Source organism: Oncorhynchus nerka, linkage group LG2, assembly GCF_034236695.1.
Source record: "Oncorhynchus nerka isolate Pitt River linkage group LG2, Oner_Uvic_2.0, whole genome shotgun sequence".
Taxonomy (NCBI): domain Eukaryota; kingdom Metazoa; phylum Chordata; class Actinopteri; order Salmoniformes; family Salmonidae; genus Oncorhynchus; species Oncorhynchus nerka.
Window position 1 is genome coordinate 43,402,353 of NC_088397.1, and position 23,059 is coordinate 43,425,411.

The following is a 23,059-nucleotide window of genomic DNA, read 5'->3' on the forward strand; positions in this document are numbered from 1 at the left end:
CACTCAATGTTAGTGGTGGCTGTTTAACAGTCTGATGGCCTTGAGATGGAAGCTGTTTTTCAGTCTCTCGGTCCCAGCTTTGATGCACCTGTACTGACCTCGCCTTCTGGATGATAGCGGGGTGAACAGGCAGTGGTTCGGGTGGTTGATGTCCTTGATGATCTTTATGGCCTTCCTGTAACATCGGGTGGTGTAGGTGTCCTGGAGGGCAGGTAGTTTGCCCCCGGTGATGCGTTGTGCAGACCTCACTACCCTCTGGAGAGCCTTACGGTTGATGGCGGAGCAGTTGCCGTACCAGGCGGTGATACAGCCCGCCAGGATGCTCTCGATTGTGCATCTGTAGAAGTTTGTGAGTGCTTTTGGTGACAAGCCGAATTTCTTCAGCCTCCTGAGGTTGAAGAGGCGCTGCTGCGCCTTCTTCACGATGCTGTCAGTGTGAGTGGACCAATTCAGTTTGTCTGTGATGTGTATGCCGAGGAACTTAAAACTTGCTACCCTCTCCACTACTGTTCCATCGATGTGGATAGGGGGGTGTTCCCTCTGCTGTTTCCTGAAGTCCACAATCATCTCCTTAGTTTTGTTGACGTTGAGTGTGAGGTTATTTTCCTGACACCACACTCCGAGGGCCCTCACCTCCTCCCTGTAGGCCGTCTCGTCGTTGTTGGTAATCAAGCCTACCACTGTTGTGTCGTCTGCAAACTTGACGACTGAGTTGGAGGCGTGCGTGGCCACGCAGTCGTGGGTGAACAGGGAGTACAGGAGAGGGCTCAGAACACACCCTTGTGGGGCCCCCGTGTTGAGGATCAGCGGGGAGGAGATGTTGTTGCCTACCCTCACCACCTGGGGGCGGCCCGTCAGGAAGTCCAGTACCCAGTTGCACAGGGCGGGGTCGAGACCCAGGGTCTCGAGCTTGATGACGAGCTTGGAGGGTACTATGGTGTTGAATGCCGAGCTGTAGTCGATGAACAGAATATCAGGACATCATCAGCATACAAGCTTATTTTATGGTGAACGTCACCAATGAGCAGCCACTGTATAGCAGCCGGTACTCTGATGGCCTCGGCCAGTGGTTCCATAGCGAGTGCAAATAGGAGAGGGGACAAAGGACAGCCAAGTCTGGTACCTCTGTGTATAGAAAAGCTATTTGACCGTAGCCCATTAGTAAGGACAGCAGCCTGAGGATTATCATATAAAACTTTAACCCATTTAATAACGTTGTCCCCTAGACCAAATTTAGTCAGAGTAAAGAATAGGTAAGACCACTCCACATGGTCAAATGCTTTCTCAGCATCTAGGGAGAGACAAGATGATTAGACAGGTTTAGACAGAAAAAAACTTAACGTTTGTTACTTACTGCTGCCCCAAGACAGGTAAACACCAGTTCGAGTCAAATTAACCTCAATTTCCCGCTTTTGCAAGTCTGTTCCAATAGCCGAGCATAAACGAGACTTGGAAAAAATGGAAGCACAAGACTAGGGTTAATTTAACTACAGATTTGTTCAATTGTCCTCAAAGAGTGGATGAATACTCATGTTGAACCCTGTCAAAAAAAGTGTAGTCCAGAATTACATATGTTTATATATTTAACCTTTATTTAACCAGGCTAGTCAGTTAAAAACAACTATGTATGTACAATGACAACCTGGAGAGTGGAGCTTTTATAGAGTCCTGAGTCCTACATAGACTATACACGTGGATTTACTCTAGAGTCGTTTGATATCAACCAATAGGCCAATATTTCCCTCATCAGAAGGAGCAAGGGGAGAAACAATAGCATTAGCCTCCTTTTCCAGTGGTCCCCGCCAGCAGCGGGGTATGAGCCCGGCCATTGTGTGAGTCAGCCAGTCAGTCACCCTGCTGAACACACGCCAGGCAGGCATGTGACACCACCTTTCCCCCTACCCCTGGCTCTAGCCCTGCCCTGGCTCTACAGTCACTCTGTGTACCCTGGACTCCAGTCTAACTAACACTGGGCCTATAGATTACAGTACACAGGACCTGCCTTGGCTGTCAATCCTAAAATAATAGTTTAGTATTGGTAATAGTAGGTACTGTGGGGACCTTTTTAATACAATGGACATGTTGTCTAGAGTACTGAAAACAGCACACGTTTGACTATCTGTAGCTGACGATAACACGTTGAAGAGTTTACAAGATAATACAAACTGTTTCTAATAGAATTTTGGATCTTAAATAAACAATTTATTCCATGGATATATTTTTTTCCTATTTCTGTCTGAGTTTACACCCTTGAGTCATTAGAATCGGTAAGGGGAGGAGTGCTGTTTTAAAAACAATGATGGGACGGTACTCATCACAATGGTCTGCATTTAAACACCACAGTTCCACCTCAGATCTGACCTCACGGTGTCAGTAAAACACCCAGATCTGTCTTACCCAGCTCTGGACCTCTCAATCAACTGACACCCCACTCAGAGATGCTCACATCTTCCCTTATCACACAGACCTTAACTATTCTCTCCCTACTGCCTCAATACTTAAAAACCTAAGTAGCAAAACACCTTGAACCAGATTCCACAGCTTGGTTTTGTGTTAGGACACGCTGAATGTACTCTGTGGAAACAGTCAACAGCCCAACAACAAGTTCAAGGCATATCATTTAGCACCAATGATTTGGAAGCATTTTCATGACACCACCCAAAGCTATTTTGTTTTCTGACTGTACTGTTGTCTGAGATGGAAAGCAAGGCTTCTTCAGTCTGGGCTTTAAAAGTACAGCCTTTGAGCAAATTAATGTTGTCATGGTTTTTATGCTGTTAACTAAGTAGAGTTCTCTTACTTCTAAAAATGTGGAAGTGGCTGCTAATTATTGTCCACGTCAACACAAGCAGCCAAAGGGCCAACAGCATTGTGTGGTACTTCAGGAATGCCTCACAAGTCCTCAACTTCATTAAATAGTACCTGCAAAACACCAGTCTCAATATCAACAGTGAAGAGGCGACTCTGGGATGCTCGCCTTCTAGTGTACTTGTCCTCTTGCTCAGTTGTACACCTGGGCCTCCCACTCCTCTTTCTATTCTGGTTAGAGTTTCGCTGTTCTGTGAAGGGAGTAGTACACAGCATTGTACGAGATCTTCAGTTTGTTGGCAGTTTTTCGCATGGAATAGCCTTAATTTCTCAGAACAAGAATAGACTGACGAGTTTCAGAAGAAAGTTCTTGGTTTCTGTAATCGAACCAACAAATACTGATGCAAATACTTTATTTTACCTTTATTTAACTAGGAAAGTCAGTTAAGAACAAATTCTTATTTTTAGGAACAGTGGGTAACTTGTTCATGGGCAGAACAAAGATTTTTACCTTGTCAGCTTGGGGATTTGATCTTGCAACCTTTCGGTTACTAGTCCGACACTCTAACCACTACGCTACCTGCCGCCCCACTAGGCTAACTGCCGCCCCACTAGGCTACCTGCCTCCCCAATACTCAACTAGTCTAAAGAAGGACAGTTTTAGTTCTTCTTTAAATCAGCACAACGATTTTCAGCTGTCCCAAATGGAAGGCATACTCATTGTTTGTCATCAGTGGCACCATAGACTCCACTGATCAGCCAAAACAAGCTCAATAACACAATGCATGCACACACTCCTATTGAATATGTATTCACCTGTATTGTGAGTAGGCCTATGCCATCTTAATTTACCCAGTTTATCAAAAATGTATCATTAAAATACAATTATTACCATTATGTTTATATGTAGTTAGATTGATAAAGTTAAATCTTTGTTTGGTTAAAAAATTATAAGCATTAATGCATACATGGCTGTCTCTGGGAAATTTTGTCAACATTTTGTAATTTAATTGATATTGGCCTCCTTGACCCCCAAAAATCAGTATTGGTTCTAAAACAAATCACCACCTTTAAAACTGGAATAAACATTTCAGAAACGGGTGCAGAAAATAAAGTAATTGGATTAATCAATCAGTGTACATGCAAAAACATAGATATTGAAACAAACCATTCTAAAAATCTACCTGCAATAGAGCATGCTGGGAAATATGATAATGATGGATGTGGTTTTGATTCAAAGGGATGTTTATAAGTTTCAGGCTTCTGAAATAGGGTAAAACTAGGCCCTCAAAATAAGGCTTTATGAAATATGTATGGTATTGTGTTAAATAATGTATTTTTTTCATGATAACACATTCGCTGAAGTTCTCACTTGGTCCATAGGATCAAAAATGGGAAAAGCTCAGGGAAATATTTGAATAAGGCTTTACACTAAGCAGTGTGTTAATTTAACACTGTTCCAGTGATATCAAATTGGTACAGTAGTTAGTCTTGTCACATCGCTGCAACTCCCATACGGACTCGGGAGAGGCGAAGGTGGATAGCCATGTGTCCTCTAAAACACGACCCTGCCAAGATGCACTGCTTCTTGACACACTGCTCGCTTAACCTGAAAGCCAGCTGCACCAATGTGTTGGAGGAAACACTGTCCAGCTGGCAACCGAAGTCAGCGTGCATTCGCCAGGCCGCCACAAGGAGTCGCTAGAGCGTGATGGGACAAAGACATCCCAGCCAGCCAAACCTCCCCTAACCCGGACGACGCTGGACCAATTGTGCGCCACCTGGAAAATTTGCTGCGTAGTATTGTAAGGTACTTCAGTACAAGACGCACAGTAGTTCAGCATTCAGTGGTTCATACACAGCATTCATACACACAGGCCCAACCAAGGAGAACAAAATAGTGAAATAAGTATCCAGCTATTACTACTGCTATTTACTAGTCTCCCAAGCCTAGACAGACAGGTTGCCTACCACAATGTACTATAGGACTGGGAATGTCAAGACTAGCTATTTACTAAAGGGTCTTCGTAGCACGGACCTTAGGAAATAGGAATAAGCGTGGAAATGGCCTGACCTTTAGGGAAGCAGAGAGTCTCATAATGCAAGTTGTTGTTTGTATCAATCACACAGCCCATCGAAAGAGAGAAAGAGAGAGAGGGGAGGGGGTCGAGAGAGAGAGACCGTGTTCTCCCTCTGATCAGTGTTGTTCAGACGTCCTTTCTGCAGCTTCCTCAATTATCACCAATTTTCAATATCACTAATTGGTAAGAGGAGGGGAGGAGGTAAGGGGGGAAAGTGAGAGAGAGAGGAAGAGAGTGAGGAGGAAAAGGGGCAAAGGAAAAGCCAGTATTCTGAGAATGAGCTGTACTCACGTTGATGTCCAGGCTGCACAGGCTGAGAGAGTCCACATCCCTCCTCCTCTGTTTCCTCTTCTTCTGTAAACACACAACAACAACAACACAAAGGGTGAGTTTTTTTTTTATAGAGAACATGGAAGCAAGGTAACATGTGAGGAACTGAATAAAAAATAATTTACTGGCACACACTCAATACGTTTGCTAAACTACAGGTTGCCCTGTGAAAACCAAAAGAGGTTTTTCAAGCAATGGTCTTTTAAGGGAGTATGCAAGCACACTCGTTCAGGTCGCCTAGCTGACTTCGGCTAGCCGCCAGCCGAACTGAAGCATGCTGATGCCTTTAGGCTAACATAAATCCAACATATAATAAGCCAATCAGTGGAGCACTTAATAGTTTTGGCTCGTCTCCAACCATTTAGTAGATAAACTAGGATGCTATATTTACAGGCATAGCAGCAGTCAATCTAAATGGATTCCGTTCACTGTTTCTTTCTACTTGGCATTGTATTCTACACAAGTTGTAGTGTGTTATTATTGTTGCCGTATAACAGTTTAATTCCCATGACAACAAGAATTCTCCTGCCTGGCTACCGGGAAGCTTTTCTGAGGTCAGGGAGAGGAGTTGAACAATGGGACATGGGAAGCAAGGAGTTGTGTCTGAAAGAGAGTTGTGTTGAGGTACGTAATGTATACAGTATGAACTCAAGCCTGTGTTAAAAAAAATATATATTTTAGACTAGGAGCACTGATCTAGGATCACCTCCCCTGAGTCCCCTCTGTCCATATAATCGTATTCAGTATGATTTTAAAAAAAAAAATGAATAGGCAAACAAGAAGGCAAATATCCTAAAACAGCAGTCCTACTCTTGGTGAATATGAGCCCAGAACAACTCTGAGATAAATCTGCATATTTCTGAGGCCTGACTACTTGCTATATGACACAGATAGAAGTCCTTCTATAATGGAACACAACATTCCATAGCCTTCTAACAGGAGAGCTGACCCACACAAATCGTATGGAGCTGAACACAACAATGACACATCGTTCCTACAACAGAACTTCCACAACAAACTCCAACGGATCTTCCAGACTGAACAATCGGGCAAGTGGAGCTCAACACAGATGTGTTGGTTGGAGTTGTTACGTATGGAACCCTTACGCAAAGGGCATTGTTACAATTACGTTACATATGATGTAAACACTTTTCTCTAACGTATGTGAACTCAAAGAACTCTGAAGTCCAGATAAAGCTACATTCATTTCTCTGATTGCTGAAGACTGGCCAGAAAACTCATTCCAGAATTCATTTTTTTGCTGATTGAACACAACATCCAACAGACCCAAACAAATGTAGGTCACAGGAGGCTGCTGACGGGAAAAATGGCTCATAATAATGGCCGGAAAGGAGCAAACGGAATGGCATCAAACGCCTGGAAACCATGTGTTTGATGTATTTGAAACCCTTCCACTGATTCCGCTCCACTCATTCCCACGAACCCGCTCTCCCCCAATAAGGTTCCACCAACCTCCTGTGATGTAGGTCTATTTATTTTGCTCAGGAAATACACAGGGGATTTAACAGGGAAGGACTGGTGCCCATAGGCCTACTGTGGTTTCTGAAGTAAATGTTTTCCTGTAATCGGACTATTCTAGATCATCCTTGAACTATTTTATTGAGCATTCAGAGAGAAACAACTGGTCAGTCAGACTGAAAACATAATTAGTAATAGTTCATGGAAGAGTGGGTCACTGCCTTAATACATTTCCGAAGGTTTAACTATCATCTGCATCAGAGATATTTCCTTATGATTAACATTTCCTGCTCATATTTGAACCTCAATGGGATCGATGTCCCTATACCGGGACGGTTGAGCTAACGTGCGCTAATGTGATTAGCATGATGCTGTAAGTAACAAGAACATTTCCCAGGACATAGACATGTCTTATAAGGGCAGAAAGCTTAAATTCTTGTTAATCTAAATGCACTGTCCAATTAACAGTAGCTATTACAGTGAAAGAATACCATTGCTATTGTTTGAGATGAATGCACAACAACAAACCGCTTTTATCACGGCAACTGGTCTGAAACATTCACCTCTGAAGGTAAATCATGTACTTACATTCAGTAATCTTGCTCTGATTTGTCATCCTGAGGGTCCCAGAGATAAAATATAGCATTGTTTTGTTTGATAAAATCTATTTTATATTTTAAATGTAGGAACTGGGTTCTACAGTTTGAACCCCTGCTGTCTCTGGCTCCACACCCACCCCGTCCGGCCACCTAGATGTGTGAAAGTTAGTGTATAAGCTAATGATCCATCATGTATGACATTCCTGGGAGTGTGTAAACAGAAATGTTGTATTACCATAGAATTGTTGTATGTTCTCTATAGTTATGTACTTGAAAATGTTTGTATTATCTTTTACCAGATGTAATGTGTTATATTCTCCTACATTCATTTCACATTTCCACAAACTTCCAAGCGTTTCCTTTCAAATGGTATCAAGAATATGCACATCCTTGGTTCATGTCCTGAGATACAGGCAGTTAGATTTGTCATTTTAGGTGAACATTTAAAAAAAGGGTCCGATCCTTAGTCAGAGCTCTGTATTTGATATTTACCGGTATGCAATCTCCACTTTGAAATGTCAGACTTGATTTCCCCTTGCAAAATAATGGAACAACCCCTACACACATTATTTTCCGCAGTGAGTTAGCTGAGAGACTTTCTGACATGGAGAATATGATGAAGCCTGGAAACAATTTAGCATCTCAATCACCAACCCCCTTTCCTTCTCCAGTGCAACTTCCCCAGCCCCCATCTCCCCATCGCTAGGTAAAAAGGCAATTTAACTATTTTTATCCAGTAGAAAACTCAGCGGCCAATATTTGAAAGAAATCATACACATAGAACCTGTCGACCTGACTTAGTTTCAAAACTTTTACTCAGCCTAGTGTATAGTAACTCAGGTCTTTGCTGCAGAGGCACAGCAGGTGCAGCCGCCCCAGGGAACATGCAACAACACTTCCTGTGCAGAGTAACAGGCGACAAGAGCCTTCCTCCACAAACGCAAGCAGGCACACACTTAGCACACACACACACACAGTGCACTGAGTGCATGGGGACACAACAGATGGTGACTACTGTAGCTCTCTGTTTCACTATACAGATGTAGGATCTTAATTTGATCACCCTGTTACAATTGTAGTGTATTTGAGATTTTAAAAGGCTTCTGAAGTTTAACTTCCACTTTGAAATGTCAGACTTGATTTTCCCCTTACAAAAAATGCATCAACCCCTACACGTTAATTTTCCTGGTGTAACAAACTTGCTTAAATTAAGATCCCACATCTGTACAGTGAAACTACCTCTGTTCCCTCCAGACCAGAGGATGTTGAGCACACCTGTTTGTCTCACTAATATGTGACCGGTCTGTCCTAAAAGGTAGTAAGTATGTGATTGGATGATGCAGCAAAAAAAACAAAAAGGTCAGCTAAAATTGGATAACCTACCGATAGAACATTGCAGAATTCAAGGTTGAATAATTATTATTATAATTATTTTGAGACATGCTTGTTTATGCATTTATGCATATCATGTACTAACATTGCCTGGCGACTACTAATAAGTTATGCAACTCAACTACCGCTGACCTTATAATGCAGCCTGAAACAGAAATCTGTCAAATACATGGTAATTACATGCTATGCTCTGATTCAAACATCAGGAGTACCATTTTGTCAGTGTTACCAGACTACTGTAGGACAATAACTGTACTCAACAGAAGAGCGTCTCTGGTAGGACTCTCTCACCATAAATATCTTTCACAGCATGGTTGGTAGATATAGGACCTATCCTCTCACTCACCTTCTGATGCACAAATAGACAGCACCCCATCATGAGGGACCCCTGAGCCGGTTTGCTCCCCAGAGTCACAAAGTCACGGCAATGCTTTCCCTCCACAGTAAGGGCCACTGCTAGCCCGGATCCAGCCCGCTCCTTAGATAGTGAGGGTCACACACGCTCTGATCCAGCTCCTCAGCTAGCCCACGGACACACACATTTAGATCCAGGCTTCTACCACCGTTAGCCCAGGCCACACAGACTCAAATCTAGTCTGCTCCTCTGCTAGCCAAGCACACAAGATTTCACATCCAGCTTGCTCTTCACACACAGGGTGTGTGTCTGTATCCGTATGAGTGTGTGTGAGAGAGAGGCCGAGTTGCGCTGCTTCGCAACAGGATGTGCTAGCGAGAGGGGAAACTGAGCTGATGCTATATCGGCCTGTGGAGCCACAATGGCCGGTAGACAACCTTGTTTTTTAAAAATGATTTTCGTTGTCCGGAGAGTTTGTGAACTGCCTGGCTTGCAACCTCTCGGACACACAGGCAGACAGTTCTGTCCCCGGTCACAGAAATACCCCCATCACACTATCTTGCCAACCTGAACCGCAATGTAATGGCTTCCAGTAACTACAGCTTGGTTTGGCTCAGTTCTGATTGGTTCGGTAATGTGAAAAGCCCTGTGGTGCCATGCTTCTGCCCTCTCCCTATGACGAGTACAATGCATCCATTAGGTAGGCCACTACTGGGGGGTCAATAATGATCTGGCAGTAGTACAGGCCTTAAAAGCTCTATTTCCACAGAAAAATTCATGCTGTTGGAAATGTATGATAGTATGAAATACTTTTATATCCTGCAAATCAATGTTTACCCTCATGATCAATTTTATCTCACTGCCTTTCCTTTGGGGAAATAAAGTTTATTAAAAAATGTGTCATTCTAACCCTGATGACATAAATACACATAGCTGGGCTAGGCCTTATAAAACACATGTCATACTGTACAGTGGATGGTAAAGTATTTAGTCAATCATACACCAAACTGAAAACTAGCTGTTATTGGCAGAGGTTTGGAAATCTCTTTGTTATTGTCATTTTTCCACCTGTCACCAGAGGGCAGCAGAGACCGTACTAGAGACATTAACTACACTCAGGTGTGTCAAATTTACTCATTATGATTTCCCTGTTAAAAGAAGTGTGTTTTCTGTTGTCCTTTTGCAGACGTTTGAATTGTTTAACATGTGTGGTTGTTTCCAGAGTCCGTTTTTGAAAATGCAGTGTTTTGTTTTTTTCCAGTGTACTGTGATCCTGTGGCTACCGTTTCTCAGTAAAGAATTATGTTTATCCTAAACCACTGATTCCTCGTCTGGTCTCTTCTCTGCACCTGGGTCCAACCTTACTACTTCACACTTATTGGTCTATTAACTAATTTACCTCTTGGTGATGTCACAAGGCAGGCCAAACCACCAAAGCAGGCTGAAATTTCAGGCAGTCTTTTCAAGCAGCTCTTACACTAAAAGAGCATTATCATAATGTTTTACAATTGAACAGTATTGTTTCAACCTCATATTATGGAAATATATATAAAACACAGGAAAATCACATTTTTGACTGCACTGGGCTTTTAAACTTGAATGAAGCAAGTCTGTCAGAAAAACACCCTGTGTAACTGTGCATTACTAAAGTATATGGGATTAAATCAAATATATTTAACCAGGCAAGTCAGTTAATTAAGAACACATTCTTATTTACAATGACGGCCTAGGAACAGTGGGTTAACAGCCTTTTTTCAGGGGCAGAACGACAGATTTTTACCTTGTCAGCTCGGGGATTCGATCTAGCAACCTTTACGGTTACTGGCCTAACGCTCTAACCACTAGGCTACCTGCCACCCCAAAATAAACCATGTTGAAATGAGAAAACAAGGTCATATATTTTCAGCTCTATGGTTGGGGGAATTCAAGTTATTGTCTCGAAATGTATTTGCTGCAGCAAGGTACATTGATGGTGATGCCGTGCGCCAAGGTCAGTAACAACTATCTTACAATAACTCATCTTAGAAAATACATTTCTGAAATATGCCCCTGACGGTGCAGTTACATCCACTTTAAAGCAAGTGTTTTGTGTGCTGCAGTACAGGTTCACATTTGAATAACTCCGACTGTATTTACCATGAATGATGTCATCACATTCATTGCCTGTTGCTTGATGCTTTAATCCAAGTCCTGTCTGAAAACCACACTTAATGGTGCTTGTTGATCAATATGAGAAACGTAGCATTTTGAGTTGACGCTAGACAAAGGGCTATCCACAGTCTGCATCGCGGAAGTTCAGCGTGACTTGAGATGTAAAGGCAATATTCCCGCGTTATAGTGGAGACTGCGTTCACGGTGAACGCTGCATATGTCGGCTCAATCAGAAATGACCTTCACATTTATATCTCGGGAACTGGTCACGCTTCAACAATACCGATTGAATAGAGGCCCTAGCCGAGAAGAGGCGTAAATACTACAACATAGACATGATGTTATAAAAACGTTTAGATAACCTCACTGGAAACAAAAGGTCACAGTCTCGTCATAATCGTGTGGTTCGAGATTACAGGAATAGTTTCAAGATTTTACGGTCTTGTTCTTTGCCGCAGGGTAGGAGGCTGCACAGGCTGCATGTTACTCTGAAGGTTAAGAACAGGGCACACGTCAGCGCACACAGTTCGTCTGTAGTGTACACACAGCCAATTATCCAGGTGCAGAGGGTGCAAAACATTTCTGAAGGTGCCGGGTAGAGTCTGGTCTACTGGTGCTTCTGTCGACAAGGACTACACATGTCCCCAGAGCGTAATTCCACTTTCCTTGGGGGAAAGAAATCCTCAGAGAGAAATAGATAACTGTTCCCAGCTAACTGACGTCTATGGTTGAAGCATTGCAATGAACGATATGGGAGATTGTCAATAGTGTCTATTGCACTCTTAGGAACAGGGCAAACCAATGTATCAGACAGCTCCGGCTCCAATAACACTAGAATGAGAGGTCACGCAAACAACACATCTCGCTAAGAAGTGTAAGAGGAAAATTATTAAAAGCACAAACTCAACTATTTATGGGGAAATGGAGCAACATTTAGCCAGAACAGGTTTCCTTCTAACTCTGTGTCAGTCTAAATGGTGGAGGGGAGAGTTGGTGAGGACAGCAGTGAACATAAATTATTATAATATAAATCATTAGGTTCATGTCCAAAATGGCTGCCTTTTCCATAGTGCACTATATAGGGAATAGGGGGGCATTTGGGACGCACACCTGGTTGGCTGAGCTCCTGGTTGAGGGAACAGGACATTCATGCACTGGAGAAAGATAGTGTTGTCTTGGGATTTAACGCAACAAAGAACACGGCCTCACTTTAAAAGGATTTACTGTAACGTTACAGTATATCATGAATAATCATTTGCAGGCCTATTTAGTGTATGAACTATGCACTAATGAATTTGGATGAGCATTTTGTTATGTGTGCCATTCAAATTTTGGGCTACATAGCCAGGTCATTCAAAAATGAACAAATCAGAAAACAAAGGGAACCTCTTCAGTAAGCAGAGATAAATATTCTGAGTTGGATAAAGGCTGAGTTGATGAGTGGAAGACTGCATCAACTCCCCTCCAGCTCTCCCTGCTATGACATAACAGGCCGAATAAGGCAGGGAGGAGACTGTGAGGCAGGACTACTCCCAAGTTCTGTGCTGTTATGTACCAGGAGCCAGGAAAGACTGAAATAAACCAAGAATACCCTCTCAGTCCCTAAGGAGGTAGGTACTAGTTAGTCACTTATACAATAGTCTTCTTCCCACTCTGTGTCTTCAAGCAAGGATACTTATTGTATACAACGACGTACATCCTTCAGATCAGGCACTTATAGCAGCTAACAATGTGATGGGACCCTAAAGTATCAGACGATAACATCCTGATGAAGGATTGACGCTGAAACACGTTGTTTCATTCATTCCTCCTCTATTACACTTATCTCCCTCACTAGCTTTAAGCACCAACTGTCAGAGCAGCTCACAGATTACTGCACCTGTACATAGCCCACCTATAATTTAGCCCAAACAACTACCTCTTTCCCTACTGTATTTTATTTATTTATTTATTTTGCTCCTTTGCACCCCATTATTTTTTATTTCTACTTTGCACATTCTTCCACTGCAAATCTACCATTCCAGTGTTTTACTTGCTATATTGTATTTACTTTGCCACCATGGCCTTTTTTTGCCTTTACCTCCCTTATCTCACCTCATTTGCTCACATCGTATATAGACTTGTTTATACTGTATTATTGACTGTATGTTTGTTTTACTCCATGTGTAACTCTGTGTCGTTGTATGTGTCGAACTGCTTTGCTTTATCTTGGCCAGGTCGCAATTGTAAATGAGAACTTGTTCTCAACTTGCCTACCTGGTTAAATAAAGGTGAAATAAATAAATACATAAAATAAATTACTCAGCTATTGAAAACAGTCAGAGAGAAGCTGTTCTGGTTACCATGGTTTAGATGTAGCATGCCTCCAGGCCCCTTATCTAGTCAGGACATGGCCTTCTCTTTGAGACAGATACGACATCTCAAAGAGTAGAGGCTATTGCCTTTCTATTCTCTTCATACTCGACTTGGCTGCTTTCCCTCCGTTGGAGTAGGGGGAAAAAACAAAGACAATTTGGTCTGTTGTGTGTGTGTGTGTTGTGTTGTGTGTTGTGTTGTGTTGTGTTGTGTTGTGTTGTGTTGTGTTGTGTTGTGTTGTGTGTGTGTGTGTGTGTGTGTGTGTGTGTGTGTGTGTGTGTGTGTGTGTGTGTGTGTGTGTGTGTGTGTGTGTGTGTGTGTGTGTGTGTGTGTGTGTGTGTGTGTGTGTGTGTGTGTGTGTGTGTGTGTGTGTGTTGAAGACAAAAGGCTTTGATGAGGAGCCAGGTAGAAGAAACGGTCAGTGGTCACGCTGTCCTGTCCGTTAGGAGCTGACCAGACAGAAACAAATGCTGCAGCAGCATGACTAGGTCCCGGTCCAGACTCAGAGGAGGCCTGCCCTGCTGCCCTGTTCTGATCTCCTGTTCCTGACTATCACAAAACTGAGAGAGAACTCTGCCAAATGAGACATTGACAAGCAAAAAATATATATATCTTGACAGTGAATAGCAATGACAAAGAACTATAGGCCTAGCTAGATTAAGGAGGCCCAAGTCTAAGGCAAGGGTTAATGACCTGTGATCAAAAATGGACAAATTTCCAATGTGCTCCAAATGCCCAAAACGTTTATTCTTTAGTTAGATAAAACAAATCTAATGAAAACCTTCTATTTTATTTGAAGGAATCCTAACTGTTTAACTTTGATTTGAACGTTCTCTAAGATAACTTGGCTGCTGTAAATGATGTTGCTGTGTCTATAAAGCATCGTATGTTGGGGAAAGTCCTATTTGTGTTCATGCCTCTTCCGGCACACCCCCTCCCAGTCCCAGACAAACCCAGCTCCTATCCTGACAACACAGTGTGCTTTCCAGGCATGGACTGGCACAGTCACGGGTACAATAAGGCCTCAGAGTCTGATACCATCAAACATCCACTCACTGCCAATGTACACCAGAGTCATGCTAAGTTGTTCTAATCATACGAACCCAAACGAAAACTGTATGCAATCAAAAGCAACTGCGAGGAGAATCAAGGAAAAACAAGTGAGAATAGGTGCTGGTCTGTTCTTCAAAGCTGTTGTAAAGGACTCAAGAATGTTAAAGATCCACTTGACACCCGCAGGATTGTTCTTTTCAAGGCACAATAATAATAGGTTAACAAATAAGTAACAAGCCAGTAATTACCGAAGAGATAATAAATAGGTCATGAAGTGTTTGATATATCAAAGACACAGCATACACTGTGACTCCAACATGAAATCTCTGGAATGTTTAAAACGCCGAAGCCTTGAAGTGCAACACGACATTCTGACACTTCAGACCCCAAAAGAAGGCATTTTCCAAAATGTGTTGGGCTAAACAATACAACACCAATATTTCAAACAAACTTTCATCTTCTGCAACATCCTGACCAGAGACGCAGCAGAGCAGACAAATAGTGGTGTGTCCTAGAGAGGTGAGGTGCCAGAGAGGTGCCAGCCCCTGGCCTTTGTTTACGTTGGCTGTTCCGACCACCATACTCACCGTCTGCTCGCCCAGCCGACAATGTCTCGGTCCCGGCGCTAGCGTCGCAGCAATGTGTAGGAGGGAGAAACTGAGCTGAGGCCCAAAAGCCATGGCAGGAAGAGGAAAGGCGGGGCAATGAATCGCTCTCTTTGTCATATTGACCGCCAGGTAGGACAGGACAGGGCAGGACAGGAATGTCTTCGTATTGACTGTCAAGAGTCCTCAAGCTACTAGGACCTCAGATGATAGGTTCTTTGACCTGAGTCAACTGATCTACAGCCACAGTGTGTAAGTGTTGAAGATGATGTTACATCCAAAGACACTAGTCCTGCCCAGAGCCTAACATTTAGATATTCCAAACATATTCCTTATAGAAGTCTTGGATATAATCCAAATAGAAAGCTCTGGGCCTACCTATCGTATCATTACAATGTAATAATAAATGCTCTTACATAAGGCCATTGTGTTTGAAAAACGTTACACAACATACATTTTGATGTCTTTGTTTCCTCGCTGCCTGACAGTAGTGATAAATCAATTCGAGACTCTCAAAAGCAAAACCGTCAAGTTCTTAATCCCTCTGCCCTTCAGTTTCATTTGATATATAAACCGTAGTCAAATGCTTTAAAGATCAATCCAGTTTGTCACACTTTTCAGAGTGAAAGCAAAATTATTCTGTAGGCCAAAACACATTTAGGCTGAAATTGCACCCATTTCCATACATAAGAGTGCACTAATTTTGACCAGGGAACATACAGGCAACTCTCTCTCAGGCAGAGGCAGACCTTCAATCTAACACCAGACACACATACAGGGGAGAGACAATTGCAGGGGATCCTGGGTGAGGATTAAAAAAATAACTTCATTTAAATAGGCAAGTCCGTTAAGAACAAATTATTATTTACAATGACAGCCTACCCCGGCCAAATCCGGACGACGCTGGGCCAATTGTGCGCCACCCTATGGGACTCCCAATCACGGCCGGATGTGATACAGCCTGGATTCGAAGCAGGGACTGTAGTGACACCTCTTGCACTGAGATGCAGTGCCTTAGACCGCTGCACCACTCGGGAGCCCAAATCATGCATGATTTGCATGATAAAATTACATAATGTCCTACTGGTAAATTAAAAATAAACAGACATTACTTAATTTAAATGGGGATAAGAGATCCATCATTGTCAGAATGATTGGGAATTAATCAATGAAATTGCTCTGAGGAAGATTCAGGGGAGTATGAATATGACTGTGTTAATGCATTCACCCATGTGCGCGCACACACGTGCGCACGCGCACACACACACACGCACGCACAGTCTCATTCGGATGCTGACTAACAATAGTTCTAACATTGTGTAAACCACTTACCCCTCTGAACATCCAGCTGTCGGGCGACGGGAGGAGAGAGAAGGAGCTCTTTTTTTCCAGTGTCTGCCTGAAGAAGGAGACGAGAGTAAGAGAGGGTCAGAGAAAGAAAAGAAAAGCAGTGTAAATCTCTGTCCATTAAACCACAATACAGTCCAAACAAAGACAGTAAAGATACTGCAGCAGCCCCAGCCTCTAATCACATTCACTCAAGACATACCCTCAGAGACCAAACAAATGACATCACCACTCTGTTAATGTTAATGGGAACTTGCACTGGTGGAGTGGCCCTTTGAACTTCAGGAAACAGCTAATGGAGCCTGAACACACGCATGCACACACTCTCTCTCAGTCACACACACATACACACACAGCTGACGGAACCGACACCCCCATGCAGGTCCCTAAACACTTATTCAAGTTTATTTTATTTTTAAAATATTTTCTACATTGTAGAATAACAGTGAAGACATCAAAACGATGAAATAACACATATGGAATCATGTAGTAACCAAAAAAAGTGTTAAATAAATCAAAATATATTTTATATGTGAGATTCTTCAAAGTAATTAATAAGTGTGCCTTGTTAAAAGTTCATTTGTGGAAGTTCTTTCCTTCTTAATGAGTTTGAGCCAATCAGCCAATCAGTGTTGTGACAAGGCAGGGGTGGTATACAAAAGACCAAGTCCATATTATGGCAAGAACAGTTCAAATAAGCAAAGAGAAATGACAGTCCATCATTACATTAAGACATGAAGGTCAGTCGATTCTGAAAACGTCAAGAACTTCAAATGTTTCTTCAAGTGCAGTCGCAAAAACCATCTAGCGCTATGATGAAATTGGCTCTCATGAGGACCGCCACAGGAAAGGAAGATTGAGAGTTACCTCTGCTGCAGATGATAAGTTCATTCGAGTTACCAGCCTGAGAAATTGCAGCCCAAATAAATGCTTCACAGAGTTCAAGTAACACGCACATCTCAACATCAACTGTTCAGAGCAGACTGAGTGAATCAGGCCTTCATGGTCAAATTGCTGCGAAGAAACCACTACTTAAGAACACCAATAAGAAGAAGAGACTTGCTTGGGCCAAGAAACACGTGCAATGGACATTGGACTGGTGCAAATCTGTCCTTTTGGTCTGATGAGTCCAAATTTGAGATGCTTTGTTCAAACCTCTGTGTCTTTGTGAGACGCAGAGTACGTGAACGGATTATCTCTGCATGTGGGGTTCCCACCGTGAAGCATGGAGGAGGAGGTGTGATGGTGTGGGGATGCTTTGCTGGTGACACCCACTGTAATTTATTTAGAATTCAAGGCACATTTAACTTCTTGGTGACAGGGGGGCAGTGTTGAGTAGCTTTATGAATAAGGTGCCCTGTAAACTGCCTGCTACTCTGTCCCAGATGCTAATATATGCATGTTATTAGTAGTTTTGGATAGAAAACACTCTGAAGTTTCTAAAACTGTTTGAATGATGTCTGTCATTATAACAGAACTCATATACCAGGCAAAAACCTGAGATAAATCCAACCAGGAAGTGGGAAATCTGAGGTTTGTAGTTTCATTTAAGTGATTGCCTATAAAATATGCTGTGTCTATGGGGCCAGATTGCACTTCCCAGGGCTTCCAGCAGATGTCAACAGTCTTTAGAAAGTTTTTTGAGGATTCTATTGTGGAAGGGTGTCGAATAAGAGCTGTTTCAACAAGTGGACTAGGCTGTGGCCAATCAGTTGTTTACTGCGCGGTCACGCGGGTGCGCCGTTCCTTCTTTTTCCTCTGTAATGAATACGCTATTGTCCGGTTGGAATATTATTGAAGTTTTATTATAAAAACACCCTATGGATTGCTTGTAAACATCGTTTGACATGTTTCTACAAACTGTAATGGAACTCTTTTGACTTTTCGTCTGGATGTTGCGCTCACGCATTGTGTGATTGGAATAGTGAACTAAACGCAAAAACAAAACAGAGGTATTTGTACATAAATATGGACGTAATCGAACAAAACAAACATTTCTTGTGGAAGTGGGAGTCCTGGGAGTGCATTCTGACGAAGATCAGCAGCTAACTTCCTTCAGTTCTACACATTTTGCAATGTGGCAAAGATAAGAATGTGGAATTAATGGCAGTAGAGGCATAATCTGATTTTACTTATATCACAAATTGTGTAAAATAATTATTGTCAACCTAAAATATTGTCATATAATCATAAATACAGTTTATATTGGTGTAAAAAAAAACATTAGGAACACCTTCCTAATATTGAGTTGCCCTCAGAACTGCTTCAATTCGTCAGGGCATGGACTACAAGGTGTCAAAAGCGTTCCACAGGGATGCTGGTCCATGTTGACTCCAGTGCTTCCCACAGTTGTGTCAAGTTGGCTGGATGTCCTTTGGGTGGCGGACCATTCTTGATACATACGGGAAACTGTTGAGCATGAAAAACCCATCAGTGTTGCAGTTCTTGACACACTCAAACCGGTGCACGTGGTACTACCATACTCCATTCAAAGGCACTTCAATGTTTTGTCTTGCCCATTCACCCTATGAATGGCACACATACACAATCCCTGTGTCAGTTGTCTCAAGGCTTAAAAATCCTTCTTTAACCCGAAGAGGATTAAATCCTCCCCTTGAAGTGGATTTAACAGGGGAAATCAATAAGGGATCATAGCTTTCACTTGGTCAGCCTATGTCATGGAAAGAGCAGTGTTTATAGGTTTAATACCAATTTTCTGAATAAATAGCCTCTAAAATACACTGTATATGTAAACAGACCATAAATGTCTCAATTGTTGTTTTCCTGGAAAGCTAAGCGTGCTATTATATGATACAATATCAGTACTTGTTGCATTTACAAATGGTATTCACAACCAGTGTATGGCTGTGGATTGACTGCATTGTTTAAGTGGAATGTTGATGTATTGGCAGTTAATTAGAAAAATGTCTGGAATCATTCCTCTACAACTGGCTGTCTAACTAGCTAACAAACATAAGCCTACAGTGCAGATAAAATCTTAAAATTCATCTTATCAAAGCACTGGCAAACCATGGTCGACCAACTCCCTGACACAAATGGCTGAACTGTATTCCATCATAAGCAGGTTCATGTCCCTTCTATGTAGTATTTTAATTCCTAATTCTATGGGGGTGAGCTCTCCAGGGAGTTTGGGGTTCAGGGGTGTGTGGTACGCCAGTGCCTTTATGGTACACTCTTAGCACCTTTTTTTCTATCTGGAACCTAGAAGGGTTCATCGGCTGTCCCCATTGGAGAACCCTTTGAAGAATCATTTTTGGTTCCATGTAGAACCCTTTCCACAGCGGGTCCTACATGGAACCAAAAAGGGTTCGACCTGGATCCAAAAAGGGTTCTCCTACGGGGACAGCCAAAGAACCCTTTTGGAACCCTTTTTTCTAAGATTGTAAGAGCTAATGGACAGAAACAGCATTGTCTGAAGAGTCTGAAGATGGCCATGATACATGGTTCATTGATGATTCAGGACCCTTCAAAGACCTGACGATGGTGACGATCAGAGCCATGTATTTATGTGACGGTGTGTTTAAAGTGTGCTTAAGAGTTAAAAACTGGGAAGCCAGGCTTGAGTCACAGACTGTAGGAATGACAGAGACAGATACAATTGTTTTGTTTAAACAGCTGCAGCTGCTACATTGAGGTTACATTAAGGCCTTGATGTCTGGGGGGGGGGGGGGGGGGGTGCGTGGAGTGTGTGCCATGGATGCTCTGAAGGACAGACACGATTCCAACCTCTACTCCCAGGTTAGTCTCCTGTGACACACTGTAACATAAATGTTAACTGGCCAGCGCACGGGAGATTTTGTTCTGGGTTCAGACCTTTGTCCAAAAGGTGGCCAGCCAGTAAGTAGCTACGAGCTGAAATAAACAACAGTCAGGGTCACACAATAGGGAATAAGTTCAGTCAGTAGTCACTAGCACACAAATACAATAACCGAGTTAAACAACCATAGGTCTTGGCTCCTCCGTAAGGTCAGAGTTAGATAAAAAAAGAACTTCAGGCCTAAGTCTGTCAACAAGCTACGCACATGTCAGTAAAATATTGAATCAAATCAAATTTTATTGGTCACATACACATGGTTAGCAGATGTTAATGTGAGTGTAGCGAAATGCTTGTGCTTCTTGTTCCAACAGTGCAGTAATATCTAACAAGTAATCTAACGATTCCCAACAACTACCTAATACACACAAATCTAAAGGGGTGAACGAGACTATGTACATACAAGTATATGGATGGCTGAGCGGCATAGGCAAGGGGCAATAGATGGTATAAAATACCTTTTATACATGTGATATGAGTAATGTAAGAAATGTAAACATTATGAAAGTGCCATTATTGAAAGTGGCATTGTTTAAAGTGACTAGTGATCCATTTATTAAAGTGTCCAGTGATTGGGTCTCAATGTAGGCAGCAGCCTCTCTGAGTTAGTGATTGCTGTTTAGCAGTCTGATGGCCTTGAGATAGAAGCTGTTTTTCAGTCTCTTGGTCCCAGCTTTGATGCACCTGTACTGACCTCGCCTTCTGGATGCTAGAGGTGTGAACAGGCAGTGGCTCAGTGGTTGTTGTCCTTGATGATCCTTTTGGCCTTCCTGTGACATCGGGTGCTGTAGGAGTCATGGAGGGCAGGTAGTTTGCCCCCGGTGAAGCGTTGTGCAGACCGCACCACCCTCTGGAGAGCCTTGCGGTTGAGGGCGATGCAGTTGCCGACAGGATTCTCTCGATTGTGCATCTGTAAACGTTTGTGAGGGTTTTGGGTGACAAGTCAAATTTCTTCAGCCTCCTGAGGTTGAAGAGGTACTGCTGCGCCTTCTTCACCACGCTGTCTGTGTGGGTGGACCATTTCAGATGTGTACGCCGAGGAACTTAAAACTTTCCACCTTCTCCACTGCTGTCCCTTCGATGTGGATAGGGGGTTGCTCCCACTGCTGTTTCCTGAAGTCCACGATCATCTTCTTTGTTTTGTTGACATTGAGTGAGAGGTTGTTTTCCTGACACCACACTCTGAGTCCCCTTATCTCCTCCAAGCCCACTACTGTTGTGTCGTCTGCAAACTTGATGATTGAGTTGGAGGTGTGCATGGCCACGCAGTCATGGGTGAAAAGGGAGTACAGGAGGGGGCTGAGCATGGACCCTTGTGGGGCCCCAGTGTTGAGGGTCAGCGAAGCGGAGATGTTGTTTCCTACCTTCACCACCTGGGGGCAGCCCGTCAGAAAGTCCAGGACCCAATTGCACAGGGTGGGGTTGAGACCCAGGGCCTCCAGCTTGATGATGAGCTTGGAGGGTACAATGGTGTTGAATGCTGAGCTGTAGTCAATGAACAGCATTCTTACATAGATAATCCTTTTGTGATGGCAATAGCCTGTTGGGGTGGTATGCATATTGAAGTGGGCCTATGGTGGATGGTAAGGTGGAGGTGATTTGATCCTTGACTAGTCTCTCAAAGCACTTCATGATGACAGAAGAGAGTGCTATGGGGCGGTAGTCATTTGGTTCAGTTTTCTTTGCCTTCTTGGGTACAGGAACAAATGGTAGCCATCTTGAAGCATGTTGGGACAACAGACTGAGATAGGGAGAGATTGAATATGTCCGTGAACACACCAGCCAGCTGGTCTGCGTAATGCTCTGAGGACGAGGCTAGTAGAGTAGACTACTGTTCTCTGTCTGAGAACACCAAGCATCAATCATCATCCACATACCAACATTCCTCTTCTCTCTCTCTATCTACCTCTCTCATTCACACTTTCTCTCTCTCTCCCTCACCCATTGCAGGAAGAAAACACTCCTGTATCTCAACTAAAAGCTTTACCTTAGCTTCTGCTCCAAACTATGACCAGGAGCTATTGACACCCTGCGAAACTCTCCACTAAAATCACCTACTGACAACATGGGTTAACCATTCGTTACTGCACACCTTAGACAAATATAAGTCAGTTTGGGACACTCAGGAAGAATATTAACCCACTGTTTGACAGTAATAACATTCTAGTCAGTATAGCTGATTAGATTTGTGCTTCATTTTCCTAAGGGTAACTTAATTATGAGATAAATATAAAATCATAATGTGATGTAAGTGTATATTAATATGATCTTAGTGTATAATCTAATATTATAATACTAATATTATTTTCAGAGATTCTCCTTCTAACTCCCTGGATGAAAGATTGATCCTGTGCGATTCCTTGTATGTTTTGATATGAGTCTGTTGCCTAACTTCATCTAGCTCTGTTTTTCATCATCATTCCACAGAATAGAACACTCTTAGAAAAAAAGGTGCTAAGTAGAACCATACAAGGTTCTTCGGTTTGTCCCCATAGGGGAACCACCCTTTTTAGTCCTGGGTAGAACCCTTTACTGAGGGTTTTACCTAGAACCCTCTATGAAGGGTTCTACCTAGAACCATTTTATCCTCTGAAGGGTCTTCTTAGAACCGTCTATGAAGGGTTCTACCAAGAACCCTTTTACCTTTGGAGGTTTCTTCAGAGAAACTT

At 42.7% G+C, this 23,059-nt stretch overlaps 1 pseudogene; it reads right to left on the bottom strand.

The window, feature by feature from the left end:
• LOC115135574 (rho guanine nucleotide exchange factor 3-like) overlaps positions 1 to 23,059 on the bottom strand; it is a 145,582-nt pseudogene that overhangs the window by 96,297 nt on the left and 26,226 nt on the right.